The sequence below is a fragment of the Babylonia areolata genome, chromosome 3 (genome assembly GCF_041734735.1).
Source record: "Babylonia areolata isolate BAREFJ2019XMU chromosome 3, ASM4173473v1, whole genome shotgun sequence".
Taxonomy (NCBI): Eukaryota; Metazoa; Mollusca; class Gastropoda; order Neogastropoda; family Buccinidae; genus Babylonia; species Babylonia areolata.
In genome coordinates this window covers 21,601,702-21,611,701 of record NC_134878.1, presented here as the reverse complement: position 1 = coordinate 21,611,701, position 10,000 = coordinate 21,601,702, and the positions used below count along the sequence as shown (strand labels likewise).

At 45.5% G+C, this 10,000-nt stretch overlaps 1 long non-coding RNA gene across 1 annotated transcript in view; it reads left to right on the top strand.

Moving 5' to 3' along the window:
* LOC143279844 (uncharacterized) overlaps positions 1 to 10,000 on the top strand; it is a 236,509-nt gene that overhangs the window by 219,775 nt on the left and 6,734 nt on the right. The window contains exon 4 of the long non-coding RNA XR_013054960.1: positions 8,443 to 9,788. This is a non-coding gene — a long non-coding RNA (uncharacterized LOC143279844). The remainder of the gene's footprint in view (positions 1 to 8,442; positions 9,789 to 10,000) is intronic.

Genomic DNA, 10,000 nt, shown 5'->3' with positions numbered 1-10,000 from the left:
TCCCTTTCTCTCTCTTTCAGTGTCTGTCTGTCGCTCTGTCTCTGTCTCTCCCTTTCTCTCTCTTTCAGTGTCTGTCTGTCGCTCTGTCTCTGTCTCTCTTTCTTTCTCTTTCAGTGTCTGTCTGTCGCTCTGTCTCTGTATCTCCCTTTCTCTCTCTTTCAGTGTCTGTCTGTCTGTCCCTTTGTCTCTGTCTCTGTCTCTCTTTCTTTCTTTCTCTCTCTTCCAGTGTCTGTCTGTCGCTCTGTCTGTCTGTCTCCCTCTCTCTTTCTCTCTCTTTCAGTGTCTGTCTGTCTGTCTGTCTGTCTGTCTGTCTCTCTCTCTCTCTCTCTCTCTCTCTCTCTCTCTCTCTCTCTCTCTCTCTCTCAATGTGGTCGAAGATGAAAACCATTTTAAAAACAATTGTGTCCTTTACAATAACCTGCGGCAAAAAAACATCTGAACTCTGAAGGTCAATCGTATGTATACTTGCTGAAGAATGGTTCTGTTTGCAGTATTTGTAAACTCTGCGTTTATATATTCAATGCCCTGAAGATACGACAGAAGAAGCACTTTTGTTCTACAGGTTTAAGTTCGTATGTATTTTACATTTTGTTGTCGCTGCGTGATCACCATATTGTGTACTTCTGACCTCTTTCTAGGGGCCGGAGGCCTGGAGATGAAAGTTTTGTTCTTGTTCTTGTTCTCTCTCTCTCTCTCTCTCTCTCTCTCTCTCTCTCTCTCTCTCTCTCTCTCTCTCTCTTTGAGTGGGAAAAAGCATTCTTGTTATTATGTTTATTTCAATACTCGGAAAAAAATATAATTTCGTTCTCTCTGTCTCTGTCTCTGTCTCTGTCTCTGTCTCTGTCTCTGTCTCTCTCTCTCTCTCTCTCTCTCTCTCTCTCTCTCTCTCTCTCTTCCCCCTCTTGCACTCGCTTTCTCAACAGTATAATTCAAACTTTAATGTTGTTTGACATGACCCTTGATACGAACGTATTGATAACACTTTGTCATGGCTGCAATGTGGCTTCTCCTCTACACAGACCCCTCGGATGTCCAGTGGGTGTCTGAATGACCCAACCTTTAGCTTCCGTCGTCAGAATTGTGGTATTCTTTGTCAACATTCACCTCTTCAGTATAAGAGCCTTCCGCTTGCAATATTTTGATGATGGTAATTGGGGTGAAACGCTGTTAACGTCGTCTCTTTCGCCGTTCGTATGGAGAGAGTTAAAACACCTGACACGATCATGGTGGGAAAGGGTTAGGAGAGAGGGATGGGTGGCGCAATCAGCATCACAGTAAATTTTTGTTAACAATAAAGATACAAAGGTTCGACATACAAACATACATCTGTCTGTCAATCTGTCTATCTATCTATCTGTCCATCTCGGTCGGTCTGTCTGCTTGCCTGTCTGCCTGCCTGTCTGTCTGTCTGTCTATCCATTTATATGTCTGTCTGCCTGTCTGTGTTCCACAAAGAGGTCAGTCCTCTAGCGAAGTACCCTACATCAAGAGTCTATGGTGTGTGTGTGTGTGTATATATATATATATACATATATCTGTATATGTATATGTATATACTACATATATGGGCGCCTGTGTGTACATACATAAGGGGTTGATAGCCTTGAGGTGGCCTCAGTAGTCAACCAGACTTCAACATCATGATTTGATTTATGCGTGTGTGTGTGGGGTGGGGGGGAGGGGGGGTGTAAAGGTGTGTGTGTGTGTGTGTGTGTGTGTGTGTTGTGTGTGTGTGTGTGTGTGTTTGTGTAAAGGTGTGTGTGGGGGGGTGTATGTGTGTGTGTGTGTGTGTGTGTGTGTGTGTGTGTGTGTGTGTGTGTTTACGTGCATGCGTGTGTGTGTGTGTGAGGGGGATTGTGGATTTGTATGTTTGTGTGAATGTGTGTGTGTGTGTGTGTGTGTGTGTGTGTGTGTGTGTGTGTGTGTGTGTGTGTGTGTGTGTGTGTGAGCAAGTGTTTGTGCGTGTAGAGAGATAGGTGAAAATGTGTGTGGTGGGGAATTTCTTTCCATTTTCTTTTTTCTGTTCTTAGTTAATTTTACTCAGAGGCTTATAGTAAAGGTCTGAATGTGTGTTTTAAACCATTGCGGCTGTAACTGTGATCAAGCCAGTAAAGGCGAAAAATTTAGTTAACCCCAAAGTGCTGTTGGTGTGGTTTCTTCTTTCTGTAAGTGTATATAAATATATATATATATAGTGGAGTGATGGCCTAGAGGTAACGCGTCCGCCTAGGAAGCGAGAGAATCTGTGCGCGCTGGTTCGAATCACAGCAGAGCCCTCGAAATTTTCTCCCCCTCCATTAGACCTTGAGTGGTGGTCTGGACGCTAGTCATTCGGATGAGACGATAAACCGAGGTCCCGTGTACAACATGCGCTTAGCGCACGTAAAAGAACCCACGGCAACAAAAGGGTTGTTCCTGGCAAAATTCTGTAGAAAAATCCCACTTCAATAGGAAAAACAAATAAAACTGCACACAGGAAAAAAATACAAAAAAAAAAAAAAAATGGGTGGCGCTGTAGTATGGCGACGCCCTCTCCCTGGGGAGAGCATCCCGAATTTCACACAGAGATATCTGTTGTGATAAAAAGAAATACAAATACAAATACAAAATATTTACATGCGGGATTGGAGAGGGGAAGGGAAGAAGGGAGTTGTGTGTGTGTGTGTGTGTGTGTGTGTGTGTGTGTGTGTTAGTATGTGAGAGAGAGAGAGAGAGATGGAGAGAGAGAGAGAGAGAGAGGGGGGGGGAGGTTGAGTGTCATCACTGGCCAGTCAAGAGAGGGAAGTCTCCGTGCCGGGTTCACATGGATCACCAGGCCGCGGCTTGGTCGACGATTTCTGGCAGCCCCGGAAATGATGGTGATGGTAGTGGTGGTGCTGGTGTGATGGTGGTGGTGGTGTGGTGTGGTCGTGGTGGTGGTGTGGTGGTGGTTGTGGTGTGGTAGTGGGGGTGGTGTGGTCGTGGTGGTGACGGTGATAGTGGTGGTGGTGTGGTGGTGGTGGTTGTGGTGTGGTAGTGGGGGTGGTGTGGTGGTGGTGGTTGTGGTGTGGTAGTGGGGGTGGTGTGATGGTGGTGGTGGTGGTGTGATGATGATGGTGTGGTGGTGGTGTGATGGTGGTGGTGGTGTGATGGTGGTGTGATGGTGGTGGAGTGGTGGTGGTGGTGATGGTGGTTGTGGTGGTGGTGGTGTGGTGTGGTGTGGTGGTGGTTATGGTGGTGGTGGTGGTGGTGTGATGATGATGGTGTGGTGGTGGTGTGATGGTGGTGGTGGTGTGGTGGTGGTGGTGATGGCGTTGTGGTGGTGGTGGTGGTGGTGATGGTGTGGTGGTGGTGGTGATGGTGGTGTCCTGCTCCAAGCCTCGTGCTAGCCAGCGACGTGCTGTGAGGCAATACTGGCTACTGGTGGGATGGGGTGGGGTGGGTGGGGGATTGTTTGGAGAAAGAGGGTGGGTGCTTGGGGGGCTGGGGGGCGGGGAATGGTGTTTGTGTGTGTGAGGGGGGTGGGTGGGGTGAGGTGCGGGAGGGGGGGGGTGTTCTTGGGGGGGGGGGGGGTGTTAGACACTGCTGGCGTGGATGGCGTCGAGGCGACTTTATTTGTATTTCCCTTCCGTCTTTCGCTGTTATATGTCTTTGCTTTTTTTTTGTTTTGTTTTGTTTCTTTTCTTCGTTTGTTTGTTTGTTGCTCTCTCTCTCTCTCTCTCTCTCTCTCTCTCTCTCTCTCTCTCTCTCTCTCTCTCTCTCTCTCTCTCTCTCTCTCTCTCTTTTTTTTTTTTTTTTTTTCTCTTTTTCTTTCTCTCTTTCTTTCTTTCTGATTTTTTCTATTTTTCTTCTTTCTTTCTTTCTTTTTCTGTATTTTTTTTTCTTCTTTCTGTTCGTCCTCTCTTTCCTATCTTTACATTTCCTTTTTTTTCCTTTTTCTTTCTCGTTTCTTTCTTTCTTTGTCACGACTATATTGCGAGCTTCCCTTCTCTACTTTTTTTCACTTTTATTTTGACTTTCCTTCCTTTTTTTCGGAAGGAAGGAAGGAAGATGGCAGAATGGTTAAGACGCTCAGCTGCCAATACAGTGAGTCCGTGAGGGTGTGGGTTCGAATCCCGCTCTCGCCCTTTCTCCCACGTTTGACTGGAAAATCAAACTGGGCGTCTATTTTGTATTTGTATTTCTTTTTATGACAACAGATTTCTCTGTGTGAAATTTGGGCTGCTCTCCCCGGGGAGAGCGCGTCGCTACACTACAGCGCCACCCATTTTTTTTTTTTTTGTATTTTTTCCTGCGTGCAGTTTGATTTGTTTTTCCTATCCAAGTGGATTTTTTCTACAGAATTTTGCCAGGAACAACCCTTTTGTTGCCGTGGGTTCTTTTACGTGCGCTAAGTGCATGCTGCACACGGGACCTCGGTTTATCGTCTCCTCCGAATGACTAGCGTCCAGACCACCACTCAAGGTCTAGTGGAGGGGGAGAAAATATCGGCGGCTGAGCCGTGATTCGAACCAGCGCACTCAGATTCTCTCGCTTCCTAGGTTGACGCGTTACCTCTAGGCCATCACTCCACTAGTCATTCAGATGAGACGGTAAATCGAGGTCCCGTGTGCAGCACGCACTTGGCGCACTGGAAAAGAAACCATGGCAACGAGAGTGTGTAAAAGGAAATCCATTGTGATAGGTTCACAAAATATGTAAGCAGGCACCCAAGGCCTGACAGAGCGCGTTGGAGTTATTTATGCTGCTGTCAGGCACTGATCTGTGTAGCAGATGTGGTGTAGCGTATATGGATTCGTCTGAACGCAGTGACGCCTCCTTGAGAACCTGTAAAACTGAAACTATTTTTCGCTCCTTATTTCATTTTGACTTTCATTTTACCTTTAGTTTTTTCTCTCTCTCTCTCTTTTTTTTATTTTTTTTTTTTTACTGTCATTTCTTTTTCTTCCTTTGCTTTTCTGTCTCTGATGATTTTTTTGCATTCTTTCTTTCTTTCTTTCTTTCTTTCTTTCTTCTGTCTGTCTGTCTTTTCCTTCTTTCTTTCAGGCATTCGTCCACCATGCCCATGTCTTTCCCCTCTCCCACACCTCTCACAACGAATAGTGACTGTTGGCCTGCTTTTTTTTTTTTTGCGTCAGTGGCTCACTGCATCCTCTCTCTGTCTCTCTCATTCTCTCTCTTTCATTCTCTCTCTTTCATTCTCTCACATAAAAGATATGCATATGCACACAAACGCAACCGCGCGCGCACACTCATGCACACACAAACACAGACACAGACACACACACACACACACACACTCTCTCTCTCTCTCTCTATCTATCTTACGCACACATTTTCTCTCTCTCTCTCTAACTCTCTCTCTCACACACACACACGCGCACGCGCGCGCACACACACACACACACACACAGAAATAGAGAGAGGGTGGAACACACACGAGGGCGCGCGCACCTGCACACACAGACAGCATGGAAAGAGACAGTCAAACACACACACACACACACACACACACACACACACACACACACACACACAAACATCGAATTGCGCAATCTTAAAGAACATTATCGGGGCTGATTCATTTGTTGTTGATGTTACCTTGTTGTGCATATTCAAAGCATGTCCTGCTTCGAAAACGATGCCATTTGTGAAATTGAATTCACTGGAGAATTAAATCGATAATAAGATAACAAAATGGAGCAGTTAATATCTGAACCCATACGTGTTTTTTTTTGTTGTTTTTTTCCTTCTGATTTTCTCACACAGCCGCTTTGGTTAAAAAGAATTGCATTAGCGAGGAATACGTTGTTTTATTTTATGGGAATCAAAGATTCGATTATACGAAACTGTTAAATCTGTGGATCGGTGGGGGAGAGGGAAGGGTTTAGTGTCTGCACCAGCCTTGTATTTTGCCCGCTTTTCTTTCTTTCTATCTTTTTTTTTTTTTCGTTCTTTGGTTCTTCCCGTGCCTTATTCATTTCTTTTCTTTCTTTCTTTTCTTTTTTTTTCTTTCTTTTTCATTTTGTTGATATTTTTCCTTTTCTTCTTTTCACTCAACAGAAATACGGCTTTCCCATTTCATACGTACTTTCTTGTTTTTATTTTTATTTTTTTTTTTATTTTATTTTTTTTTTTTTGGTTTCTGTGTTAATGGACGCACATCGTCTATAAATATGTCCCTTCCTCTCCGCTCCGCTCTCTGTTATGCATGTGTGGGTGTATGTGTGAATGCGTGTCTTCATGTTTTTACATTTATTTGCTTATTTATCATCATTGTTGTCTTATTTATTTATTTATTTATTATTATTTTTTTATTATTATTATTATTATTATTATTATTATTATTATTACTACCTTTTTATATAATAATTATTATTTATTTATTTATGTAGCTTTTCTACTATTTATTCACCTTTTTTTTTTTTCTCTCTCTCTCAAGGCCAGACTAAGCGCGTTGGGTTACGCTGCTGGTCAGGCATCTGCTTGGCAGATGTGGTGTAGCGTATATGGATTTGTCCGAACGCAGTGACACCTCCTTGAGCTACTGAAACTGAAACTGAATCTCCGCCCAGCTTCAGACCGGACCGGAGAGAAAAAAAAGGCGGCAGTGACTGTGAGTGTGTTAGGGGGTGAGAGGCTAAAGGAGGGAACGTGGGTTTGTGGGGTCAGGAATGGGGTGGGGTGGGTGGATGGGTGGTGGGTTGGTGGGGGGGATTGGTCAATGCATTGACCGCCCTCCTTCCTCCCCCCCCCACTCTTCACCTCCCAGCCCCATAATAACCTCCTCCAGCCCCTGCGCTTTTTGTTGTCACCAAACCCTGTCGTGTGAGGTTGCGGGGTATCTATTTCTGCTGACATATGTCCACTGCCGTTTTTAATGGTAGCGCCTTCCACATCATCACCCGCTGTCATTCCCCCCTTACACACACACACACACACACACACACACACACACAACCCCTCCCCCACCCCCTTGCGTTTTCTCGCAATGGGGCGTGAATATTGGTGTGGGGTTGCAAGAAAGCGTGGACGAACAACGGTACCTTTTTTTCTTTCTTCCTTTTTTTTTTATATATATATATATAACTTAATTAAGCTGTCACACATTTAGCCTAGGCCTGTGGTGTCTGATATCTGTGCAGTGGGGACTGTTGTGCGTGAATAAAAAACCTGAGTATGCATAATCACACTTTGCTGTCCATGCAGTATGGTGCAAAATTGCACATAAGACCGTATGGCTGTGTCTGGAGTGGCACTGTCTTCATCTGTCTGCTGGGTAGGGGCGGTTTGGTCTGTGGGGTGTGCTCAGCAGCTGGAGGGAGGTGTCTTTTGCCCGGTGGGCTATGCTGTCATGAAATACTGGCTGGTACACCCATGGGGATACTTCTTTTAATTAAGGCTGTCGCGAGTTGCATCCTGTGGTCTCTTTTGCCTCTGTTCGGGAGCAGTTATGTCCCCTTACTTAATGGAGAGTCCTGTGCGTGCCTGCACCCATCGTGAACACAGCGCAGGCCTCCAAGGGTGGTGCAGGATTGTTCCAAGGGCTGGGTGGAGACTGTGCTTCTCTGGGTCCTCCCCAGCACCAACGGGTGTTTCTCTTTCTTTTCTGAGTATGCATAATTACACTTTGCTGTCCGTGCACTGTGGTGCAAAATGTAAATACATCTGATACACAGCCACTCTTTGTTATCTGCGTTTGTGGTGGTTTGGGGCCTTATGACAAAAAAAACTGACTCGTATAATTATAGCTACACTGTCAGTGATGGGGGTTGTGAATAAAAACCAGCATAGATTGCAGCCTCCCCCCCCCCCACTCCCCCTACCTTTCCCCCTTCCGCCCACCCCCTCACTCCCTCCTGCATTGTTGTTGTTATTCATGCGGCGTTGTTATGGCTCCAACTTGTCACTGAGCTTTGTCACAGCCGGCATTGACTGTGCCTTGCTTCGTCTGTCTGCCATCACTGCCGTCTGTATACATAAATGTGTGTGTGTGTGTGTGTGTGTGTGTGTGTGTGTGTGTATGCATGTCTGTCTCTCTGTCTGTCTGCCTGTCTATATAATCTTTTATTATTCATACATTTATTTATTTTTATTTTTATATTTATTTGTTTGTTTGTTCATTATTCTTCATTTTGTATTTGCAAAATCAAAACCAGTGAGCATGAAATGCACTACACGAGCTTATGAAGTGTTAAGCACGCATGCGTTAAGAATCGGTATTCTTTGTGAAAACTGGGAGCCTGATCAAGCTGTGTGTTGTTCAGTCAGTGGATATATATATATATGCTAGCAATGCCTATGCTCATTCTCAGAGACGTGTCAACAACTTTCTCTTTAAAAAAAAAAATAATAATAATAACCACCAGTATTCTTGCATCTTTGTCTTGTATCTGCTGAACACGAGACGTTTCCCCCCCCATTGACTGATGTTGATGCTGTTTGTTGGTCACTGTGTTTCAGAACGCCCATGGGAACTAACAAGCAGACTGGTCTATAGGGGTGGGAGGATTCCCTGGCAAACGGAAGGATTTCCTGGGGACGACGAGGCATTTTGAGGGGTCAACCGTCTGTCTTGGCTTGTCTTGTCTTCCCCCATATCCTTTTCATCGCTCGCTCGACACGTGCTGATGACGACAACCTGTGACCTGTCCACTATGGGATAGAGCTGCTACTGTGTTGGTAGCCCCACAGTCAGCTAGTCACTGTCTTGTCTTCAGTCCTACCGCAGACAATGCCACAGTCAGGAGAAAAGCAACCCACCGCCGAAGGACTACTCACACATCAAACTATGTACCCATATCTCTGAATACACAGAACGTGGACATGTTACATGAGATTTTTGGATAAAAGGCGACGTCTTCTTCTTCGTCTTCTTCTTCTTCTTCCGTGCCACCATCTGCTGCTGGTGTTTTTTTTTTAGAACATGGGTATGTTTTGATAGTTATGATATAAGGGCTACATTATCTCGTGCCTACATCTAAAGTTATTTTTTTAGAACAAGGACATGATTGAGGTCTGTGGATAAACGTGACTTCTTCTGCTTCTTCTTCTTCTGTGCCATCATCTGCTGTTGTTTCTTTAGAACATAATCTTGTTTGAGGTATTTGGATAAAGGCGAATTTTTCTTCTTCCGTGGCACCATCTACTGTTGTTTATAAAACTCATCACGTTTTTTTTTTTTTGTTTTTTTTCCCCCAATCCATCAGAGTTCAACGATACAAGAAAAGACCTCTTCCGTCTGACAAGGGGCAGACTTGGGAAATAATGCTCCATGCTTCTTGGTAGTCTGTGCCTGTAGCTTAGAGGATTCTACAGATGACGCTGGCATCTGGACAGTGAAGAGTTTGTGGCAGTACTGTGTCTTTGGGAGTGTGTGCCCCTTGGGCGACCCCTGCAAGGCTGTGTGTGAGCGAAACATCATCAGCACAGTGGAAGGAGGGTGTCGCCTCAACCTCCATGCAGATCGTGCCGTCGGACGGGAGGTCTGGACGAGGCAGACATTACCAGTAGCAGCAGCAGCAGCAAAGAAAGGATCACGTCCGGAGCCAGCCAGCCAGCTATGTGTTGTTCTGACTGTGTGACCATGACGCTACCTTCTACCGGACCGTCACCAGTGGAGGCGGGGAGGAGGAGGAGGGCGGACAAAGCGGCGGCCGGGGGGAGGTGGTTGGGGTGGTGGTCCCTGGGTCTCAGGACTCCTCCTCCTCCTACTCCTCCTCCTCCGCCTGTTGCCGTCGTTGTCGTGCTCCTCCTACTTGTGCTGTGTGCGGGGTGCAGCAGTGGCTTCTATTACAGGGAGTACGGAGGTGAGTTCAAGTCTGTCATTGTTCAAAGAGTCTTTGTCTTTTTGTCTGTCTGCGTCCATCTGTGTCTGTCTGTATCTCTCTCTCTCTCTCTCTCTCTCTCTCTCTCTCTCTCTCTCTCTCTGTCTCTCTGTCTTTCAATATTTTTCTCTCTCTCTCTCTCTCTCTCTCTCTCTCTCTCTCATACACACACACACACACACAAACACACACAC